Here is a 10,980-nt window from a genome sequence, read left to right as displayed (position 1 = left end):
TGTTTTGGGGTTAGTTAATTTATGTTTCAAACTGGTGTTATTTTGCATCTCTCAATCATTGGAAAAAAACACATCTAAAGCAAAACTAATTGAACACGTTTCTTTCCATGCACGAAAGAAGATAACTTGCAGAAAATTCTATATATACGCTAGTAAGCAACGCTTGGTACACGTGACACAAATTACAGAAAAAAACAGTTATTCTACATTCATGAAAGTAAGTGATTTACAGTTAATAGCGCCGAAAGGTTTTGTATCCTTTTTCCTTTTAGATGAATGACTGTCTTTTTTATTGATGATCTCGACTGATTTGATAGAAAAAAAAGTCCATCTTGACAAACTGATGGCGAAAACTGAAAACTTTCAGCTGTTTATTTACTTCATGACTTACATCCAGCATGAATCAGTACGATAGTACCATATTACAGATAACTGACTGATACATTTTCAAGCAGTATTTTAGATCTATTCAAGTTAAATGTATTAAATATTTTAAAAGTAAATGTAACTATTGATTTGACAATTAAATCAAAATCATTTGAAAGTGGAAAACGCAACCGCCTGAGGCATTATCAGACTTTTGAATTTCTTCTTTTGATTTAGGAGAATTGTACTTTCTAGAACAAAATACCCTCGCGATAATGCTGATTTATTTGATATCTCAAGAAATTAAAAGGAAGTTAAACTGATGAAAATGGATGGAATTGTTGTCTTGAATATATTGAATTACTGCAAGTGATGTACCAATATAACCATAAGGCTTTAGAAATCAGGGACAATGCGATAACAATGCCCAAGGAAATACTGATGTACCATTGAAACAAGATAATCTGATTATAGAGATACATTGAGTTGTTGCTATGGCGATTATGGCATCATAGAAAATATCAAATATATACACTAATGATCTGTCAGTAAAATCTATTTCTTCTCTTCCTATTAACAACGCTTCCTAACATTTTTTATAATCTAAGAGTAAGTGATCATTTTCTGGGTTTTTTATCTAATTTTGTATTTGTTTTTGTATTTGTTATAACTAAATGATCTGTCTTGTGTATTTTAAAGAGAAAAAAACTTTGTATTTAAATAAAATTGCAAATTTCGGAATCTGGGAATTTTTTAATCAATAATTTTGTGAAAAATGTTGCTGCTTTTTGACATTTCATTTAATGTTTTTTAATAATGAATATGTAAAAAGATTCTTTGGAAGCATAGAAAGCAACCAAAGAAAAATAACAGCAGGCACAATTTGATTGAGAGTGTTGATAATAGGAATTAAAATGTCCACTAGAACCGACATAAGCAGAACTCTATTATCCATATACACTGAATGGACTCCGCGATCCCAAACGACTAGAAAATATACCCCCACGAGTCCATGTACGGGGCAAAGAAACAAACAAATACAAACATAGTAATAACATGGCTTGCAAGTGTTTCAGTTTTTGACAGAGATATATGACATTAAGTATTTAGAAGACCAGAAGCTTGATATAATTTTCTAAATCCATCTAATTATGCGTGTTTTGAATTTGATTGTTTTCCCGTTGATTCAGTCAAAAGACAAAAATATGACACTCTTTCATAAAAGATAACCATCTGATGTATTAGAAACAACATATTAATCTAATGTATAACCTATGAATATTAATTTTATTCAGGTATACTTCACGTTATTGTCTTTTTCCTGGCGTTTGTAGTCTGTTGCCTAAAATTACAAAAAGGTCAGTGTTCCTAAGATACGAATTTAGAAAATTCTCGGAGAACGACCTTACAAAATTGCAGTTATATAAGGAACATATAGAACTCCGTTTACGTATTTTTTTGTCATTAACTGTTAATTTCGTCAGTGTTATTACTTTAATTGTTATGTCTCCATATTCAAGACGTATAGAAACTTTTTGCCGAGCTGTTTTGCTGGAATTTCTCATAATTTTAGAAATGGGAAGGTTTAACTTGAGACATCTTCGTGTTCATGACATCAGCCTTCTAAAGTCTGATATATATATATATATATATATATATATATAGCAACATGTTGATTCTTTCTGCATTTAACTGACCAACGCCCTCAAAAACATTTCATTTACTCATTTTTAACTATTATAAGAACCTCTGATAAAGACATTAAATATCGAAAGCCCAGCATATTATTCTATGTTTTGTTTTAAATACGCTGTCTAATTTTTGAATGAAAATCGTTTGCAAATTGCAGTAAAATTGATTTCACAATGACTTCAGCTTATTATGTAGGCAAGATACTCAAAAGCTAATATACTTCAAAATACAGAATGTAATTACTAGAAATCAGTCACAGTTTAACATCTATATGGGGCTATTATTTGTGCCTAAGGCGTAATAAATTATTTGTTTCCGGTAACATGTTAAAACAATTAGGCTAGGTAGGTCGGTATATTTTTATTTTATCTTTTTTTTTTGGGGGGGGGTGGATTTTTTTATTAAGTTTGACCTTTTGGAAATTATTTTTGTGTCAAAAATGAATACAAATAAGGGGTTATGCCTTTAAAGCATCAGTAATTTGATTTCTAACATCTCTGACCATGTTTAAAGCATAAAAAGTGCAGTTTTGGAACTTTTTGTTAAAAAGTTTAAAAAAAATCTCCAAGGCCATAGAACATTTAGGGTCGGGCCAAAAAATTTAGGGTAGGTCAGGATACCTGAAAAAAAATCTTTTACGCCTAACTGATATTCATAAGATGAACCAGCCGCTTCCTAATCACCGTAAAGGTTTCAGCAGAGGTGTCCCCATTTCTAAAAATCAAACATGTATAAGCTCTAATGACTTTCCTCAGACGTTTTTTTCCAGCGAAACAGCTTCAGTTGTATCCTTGTATTATTTAAGATGTTAAAGTGGATTTATGCGCAATCTTCTAGTAAAATTCAAGCTGAAATAGATGTCTGTGTAAAAAGGGTGGATGAAATTATAGTTTTTAACCCTATAAACCAAACTCTTCCTGTTACCAGTACGAAATAATAACTTTCCAAATATGACTTTTTCTTTTTGACCGGGGCTGTCATTTTAATGCATGCAGGAGTTGCTTCCCTTCAATTTCAGAAATCTCTACCTATAAGGAAGGGAGATCATTGCGTAGAAGATTGAAGACAAGAACTATTATTTTATTAGTCCAATTCTTTTATTTCCAGAACACCAACTTCAAATACTTATGCGGCATTATCGTTAATTTTAACAATTAAATGCACAGCAACCTAAAATTGCTTTTATAAAAATATTCACATGTGCAGTAAGATGCGTATAATGTCACTTTAATTGAAGTAAAATCTTATTTTCATAGCAACATCAGAATTTATGGATTATAAGCATTTAAAGTATTGATCTAATGTCACAACATGATTTTTAAATGCAGAATTCATACGATAAAGTATGCATAAATGTCTTAAACTGTTTTATGGTTATACAAAGGAGTCCTAAATATTTTGAAAGGTCCTTGTGTGCATCTACATGTGTAATGCATTTATAGAATGCTAAATTACGTGTTGTTTAATGCCGTCTGATCGAACCAATTTTGGGACCACATCTCGCAAAATCGCAGGAATTTATTAATTTTATTATTATAGTCAAATCTGCATACATACTTATATACACTGTATTTATATACAAAGACAAATAAAACTTTTGTACGCAACCAGTCTTTTCAGACTTATAAATGACTATCATAGATAACTATTAAAATTATCTATTAGATATTAAAAGCATTTATATATACCGTACTCTACAAGTGATATGTATTAAAATTATCACAGTTGGTACTAAGAACCATACTAATAGACACAAGATAAATTTGCGAAGCTGGCATTAATCCTGACTAGTGTAGGCCTAAAAAACTGTTCAACGAAAATTCACATAAACTGTGAAAACTAAAAAAACAGGTCACACAAGTGCATTAAAAATGTTTAAGAGAACGGATATTACTTCAGATTAGATCTGGAGCAACTTGGTTAATACCAGCTTCCCAAAGAGTTTTACCATCATAGCTTTTCAAAAGTGATTAAAACTAATCAAATGTTGTAAAAAGTCTAAAATTCTATGTAAGATTATTTACACAAATACAATTTGCGATGGTCTAAATTTTTGCAACAGGTTTTGGCAACAGATCTTATTAACATTGGGTTTGTAAATTGGTTTTTCAGCTGTTCATGTTCTGACAAATTCTTGAAATTTTCATTGCCTTTAATTATATAACTGAAAAAGAGACTCCCTTAAATCATTATACAAAGAACATTTCAAAATAACATGTTTCTCATATTCCACATTATTTGGACAGAATGGGCAAATTCTATTTTCAACTTGTAAATTTTCATATCTACCACTTTCTATACGTAATTGTGCTTTACATAAGGCAGACATATATTTTCTTGGAAAAATAATTTTACAATATTTCTCAACAATAAATTCTGATTTAAATGTACATTTTGTCCTTAATTTATTGTTGTCTTTACTACTATTACTAGTTTATCTATTGATACCGCTAAACCAATCTTGAACATACTTTTCTATAATAGATTTCTCAATGTTTCCAACAGGGTTTGACATATAACTCTGTATATTGAACGTACTATTACACTATTGAAATTTCTGTTTCACAAAGTAAAACCAACTCTTACACCGAAGTTTAGAGCTAGCACAGACGGTAATCCGTTTATTGACTCTTGTCATTGCGGTGTTACACAAACGGCACTGAAAAACCGCGACAGTTTTCCATTGACGGACCATTGTAGGAGTCCAGGACATCTCCCCCGTAAGAGCCAAATTTGGAGTATACCTTCCTTCTCCAAATAGAACCGCATGGCTCTGTTGCGAACAGCATCAGGAAAATGACCTGTTCCCCCAAATGACCGAACCATAACTAATAACCGCCGGCCACACTACAGCATCGTAGAGCTTTGTGAACACGTCATATGGAACCCCACCCATCACTTTGCATTTGGCTATGACCAAATGAAGAGCACGGCTTGCCCTTTGAGCCACAGCACCATAACATTTAATTCCAGATGCTCGTGCATTAGTAATCCAAGGTAAGTATATCTATCTGCTATTTCAAGTGTGTCATTACCACATGTAAAACCTGATCTCTTCTTGAACAACTAGGTGGTCTAAAATTTAAATTGCACCAATCATGTAACGCATTCAACAGCTTTTGCAGATCAGTAGCATTTTCCGCTAGTAATACAATGTCATCTGCATATAGTAAAATGCATAAAAGTTCATCACCAATCTTAACACCTCTGTCTAAAGATTTAAGAAAAACAGCGAGATCATTGATATAAATTGAATAATAAAGGTGGCAAAAATACACCATTGTTTTAATCCTGATTTAACATCAAATCAGTAGAAAACCAATTTACTCAGACTGAAGCAGAAACTGTGGAGTAAAGTGATTTTATAGCATTTAACATGTTTCCATTTATGCCAGTATTAAATAATATATTCCATAATTTACTTCTATTTATAAAATCGTACGCCTTACGAAAATCTAGAAATGCTGCAAAAGTTGATTGTTTCAATTTTTTCCTGTTATGTATTACATTATACAAAGATGAAGCTTGGTCTATTGTACTACGATTTTTCTTAAACCCATTTTGTCCATCCACCAAAATTCCATTGCGCTCTACCCAATTATCTAACCTTTCATTTAAAACATAACAATATTATTTATACATTGCTGACGCAAGTGCTATTTCTCTATAAGACATAGGATCCCTAGGATCAGAAGCTGAATATTTTGGAAAAGGGTTTACAATACTTTTACCCCATACCGTTGGTAGAGTACCATTATTAAAACAAGTACTAAAAAGTGCATGTAAAAACAAAATAGCAGTATCATTTTTCAAAATTTCATTTGGGATACCATCCATAGTAATTGCTTTGCTACGTTTTGCTTTATCCACTGCCTTTTTAACTTCTAGAATAGAAATACTATCATTGAAAGCATTAACATGTACATTATTATGACTGTGTTCGTTGTCAATTGGACAACATCATCAGTATCAGGATTGTTACACAGTAATCTAAAATCATTTTCCCACTTACATAAAACATCCTGTACATTAGTAGAAATTGAACCATCTTCAAGAACAACTTCCATTGGAATCTTATTAGACTATAACAAACACCAATTTTACCAATGACCTTCCAAAACTTGTTATTATTAACATAACATTCTGACAAAAGTTCGTTTTGCATATTATACCAGTAAAACAGTTTAGATTTCTGCACTTCTCTTTCAAAAATTATGCGAGTTTGTGCATAATTAGATTTGCATTTCTTTTTACTAGCAACACTTGCCGGGTCTAGACCTCTTATTTTTGACACCAAAAGCAACAGTTTTAAAAGGAATCTTATCATACATATCCATTCTAATCAGTTCACACCAATTCTGATATACATTGTCAACATTTTCCTGATTAGAAACATTAGATTCCTCTGTATTTATCAAATCAGAGACATTATTTAACAAAACTGAATCATTAAAAAACCTGGTGGTACATTGCTAACATCAAATTTGTCAAAGGAGCATTGTTTGTAAGATTCAGCATCATCAGAATACAAAAACACTTCAGAATTTATTTATTTATGTATTTGGGTTTTACGGCGCACCAACACAGACACCTCAGAGGAATTGCTATCAGATAATATACTCAAATTATATAGTAACATAGAATGGTCAGGTATACTAGCCGCAGCTACAACATTTATACCTAAATCCTTATTATTTCTGTTGTTCTACAAACATCAAAGTCTTGAAAATGATGCAGACTATCTTGACTTACTACGATGTAATGAAAAACTATATTTTTAAATGGATTTCTCCTTTGCATAAAACTGTGATATTACGATAAAAATAGCAAAATGTAATACATCTAAAAAGATGATCTATTGCAGGAGACAAGGATAATTTGATAACTTTGTTAATAAAGATTAAGGAGATGCTATAGCGTTCACTAAGCTTACTGCTTTAGTACATTATTACTCCAGGGACTATATTATTCGGTCATTTCACTGTCTTGATCTGAATTCGACCTAGCAATAAATTAAAGTGGAGAACTCTTTACTTCGATCAACTTGATAAATGTTCTAGAATGTTTTAAAGGTTCCTGTAAAATACTAATTTTTTTGAACAAGAGAATCACTCAAGGCCACAACAAATTATTGTTCATTAGATTTTCGGCTCGTATATTTTCGGAAACACAAAAAAAAAATGTTACAGACATTTTTTTTTGTTTTCCTCATTCCATTGATTAAAGTGGTGAATTTGTTGGTGCGCTAAATTCCACGGACGAAACAAGCGTACGAATTGTTTTAATTTAATTTCCTCACAACGTAAATAATGTAAAATGATACCTTTACTTCATTGCATTAAGTTATTTCCCCTTATGCAGTTAAGTAAATCTAGGAAAAGATCCTTTGGAAGCAAAAAACCGCAACCAAGCAAAATATTAGTAGACCCAGTATGATTGAGTCTGTTCATAAGCGGTAATGAAATGTGCAAACCATATAAACCAAAATGTATCCATCTTTTCGGAAAATTCCCATTCCCCGCTGATTAAGTTTAGGTTTTCTTCAGATAAGCAAATGCCAAAACAAGAAGAATATTCTTTCGCTTTCTTTGTGCTACTGTTTTCCTAAAAAACAATTTTTATGCCCCCGAAGGGAGGCATATAGTTTTTGAACCGTCTGTCTGTCGGTCTGTCGGTCTGTCGGTCTGTCAGTCTGTCGGTCTGTCCGCATTTTTCGTGTCCGGTCCATATCTTTGTCATCGATGGATGGATTTTCAAATAACTTGGCATGAATGTGTACCACAGTAAGACGACGTGTCGCGCGCAAGACCCAGGTCCGTAGCTCAAAGGTCAAGGTCACACTTAGACATTAAAGGTTATTGCATTGATGGGCGTGTCCGGTCCATATCTTTGTCATCGAAGGATGGATTTTCAAATAACTTGGCATGAATGTGTACCACAGTAAGACGACGTGTCGCGCGCAAGACCCAGGTCCGTACCTCAAAGGTCAAGGTCACACTTAGACATTAAGGGATAGTGCATTGATGGGCGTGTCCGGTCCATATCTTTGTCATCGATGGATGGATTTTCAAATAACTTGGCATGAATGTGTACCACAGCAAGACGACGTGTCGCGTGCAAGACCCAGGTCCGTATCTCAAAGGTCAAGGTCACACTTAGACATTAAGGGATAGTGCATTGATGGGCGTGTCCGGTCCATATCTTTGTCATCGATGGATGGATTTTCAAATAACTTGGCATGAATGTGTACCACAGTAAGACGACGTGTCATGCGCAAGACCCAGGTCCGTAGCTCAAAGGTCAAGGACACACTTAGATGTTAAAGGTCTTTTTTCATGATAGTGCATTGATGGGCGTGTCCGGTCCATATCTTTGCCATTCATGCATGGATTTTAAAATAATTACGCATAAATGTGTGACACAGTAAGACGACGTGTCGCGCGCAAGACCCAGCTCCGTAGGTCAAAGGTCCTAAACTCAAACATCGGCCATAACTATTCATTTAAAGTGCCATCGGGGGCATGTGTCATCCTATGGAGACAGCTCTTGTTTGTTGTTGTTTTTATTTTTGTTGTTGTTGTTTTGTTTTTTGTTGGGTTTTTTTTTGTTGTTGTTGTTATTTCGGGGGGTTTTGGTGGGGGTGTTGTTGTTTTGCCTCAGTTTTTCCAGCTAAAATCCAATGAACAACTTTAAAATCTAATTATTTCTATAGAAATTTCTTTTGTTATAAAATAGTATCTGCAGTTCAAAAAGTCTTTTTAAAAATTCTAATTCCATTACGTGTCATGTGGCTTTTTTCACAAATTTGTTTATTTTGTCAGTATACGTATTTTGATCTTAATTTTCACACTCACAGATTTAAATCCTCGCAAAATGTCTAAAAATGGGAAATAATTTTCAAATCCTGCAATTGTAACAGTTTCTTTTTTATTTTAAAGCCTTTCCTACAAATTCTCCTTTCTGGGTTTTCAGATAAGTCTATAACCTGAACTACCAATATTGTAAGTCTAGAGTCAATGTCAACTTCAACTTCACTAACAATCAAACAGTTCCAAAATTGAAAACTTGAAAATATTGACAGAGACACATTTACACAAGTCCACTTTTGGGAGCTCAACTAAATTTTTACATCAATCCAAATAAAGCGTTTGCATCATCTCAGCTTGCACATTAGCAGTATCCTTATCAAACATGCATTGCAAAGTAATATTTATTATTTGATTTGTATGAAATTTATACTGAAGATAACTAAAATGTCAGTCTTTACATAACGAAGAAGCCAATCAATAGATAGAAATTCTTTACATTCAAATTAAATATACAACAGCATAGTGTAGTGGTGCACCTGCAAGTTTCACCAGGATCTCTTCAGTAACTTTAGAGTTATTGCTCTTGATTGTTTAAAAACCTTCAGATTCCAAAGCAACGAAGTAGGCAATTAAAAGTATTTCATTACATTTAAATATACAACAAAACAATGCAGTGTTGCTCAATCAACTTCTGTCAGGAACTATTCAGTAAGTGCTGAGTGATTTCCCTTTAATGCAGATTCCTATATGATTACGTAGGTCATTGATAGAACTTTATTATACTTATAATGAATGTACAACAGCTTAGTTTGGTGGTGTTACTTTCATTAGTACCACATTAGTAGCCTCAGACTAATTACCCTTGAATTGTTTGAAAATCCTATGATAGCTATGTAACCAAGAAGCCATTTGACAGTATTTAATTGAACTTAAAATAAATATACAACAGAATAGCGCAGTGGTGCATAAACTTTTGTCAGGATCTCTTCAATGATTTTAGAATTATTTCCTTTATTTGTTTCATAATCCACATATACATGTACCTAGATTATGAAGTAGCAATGCTAGTGTTACAAATATACAGCAGTTTATTGTGGTGGTGCATGTGCATCACTTAGTAATTGCCCTTTGGTTATTCCTTAATTGCTATTTGACATAGTGCATACTTGGGCAGTTACTAAAAATTCAAAGAAATTGTTTATTTTTCATTGTTTCACACAGAAATAAGTTTTCATATATAAAGTTTTATAGCACTCGTGTTAATATTAGATCGTTCTATTTTAGTTTATATTCAACGCTATTTCTCTTGAAATGTATTATTGAAAGAATTGTAGACAATATGTATGCTAAACTTAGATATTTATTTGTTTGAAATTAAGAATAGCTGCCAATTAGAAATTAATAACAACTTATTGAAAATGGAACTCAATTCATTTGTCAACAGTTTCCGTGACAACAAATATTCATCTAAAAATAATTCAATGTTTCTCTAGATGGAAAAATATAAGTTCCCGTTCTAAAATAACTGAATCAAGCAGAGCTCGATATACAGGGAAAATATAAACATATCATGTTTTTTATTTTTTTAATTTTGTTAAAAGTAAAATATTTAAGTATTACTTCACGTTTTTGTAGTGAACACCAATCCCCACCAGAAACACACACACACACACACACACACACACACACACACAACTTTATATACATAAGGAAAGGTTTACATTTTTTAAAACAGTCAACAAAAACATGAAATGACAAAAAAAATACGTTTAGATATATTTGTGATCGCCGTTTCAAGAGCAAAAATATTATATGACTCACAGAATAAAGTCTGTCTTGCATTTCTCTGTATGGTAAATTAAGTCACCGTGAGTTTTATTTTTTTGAAAGGGGTATATAGACTTGCGCAATAAACTTCTACAAATAAGTGAAATTCTAGAAAGTAAACCAAAAAAACCTGTGTTAAAATGCTACGCTTATACATAAAGACCGGCATATCTTAGTGGTATATTACCCGTATACTAGTAATCAGGTCAAAGTATCGTTAGATGAAGATTTAGTAATTTGTTCATTACCAATAATGTTCACTAACAGTATGAGCGCACGTGGAATG

The sequence above is a fragment of the Mercenaria mercenaria genome, chromosome 8 (assembly GCF_021730395.1).
Source record: "Mercenaria mercenaria strain notata chromosome 8, MADL_Memer_1, whole genome shotgun sequence".
NCBI classification, from domain to species: domain Eukaryota; kingdom Metazoa; phylum Mollusca; class Bivalvia; order Venerida; family Veneridae; genus Mercenaria; species Mercenaria mercenaria.
This window is presented reverse-complemented; position numbering follows the sequence as displayed.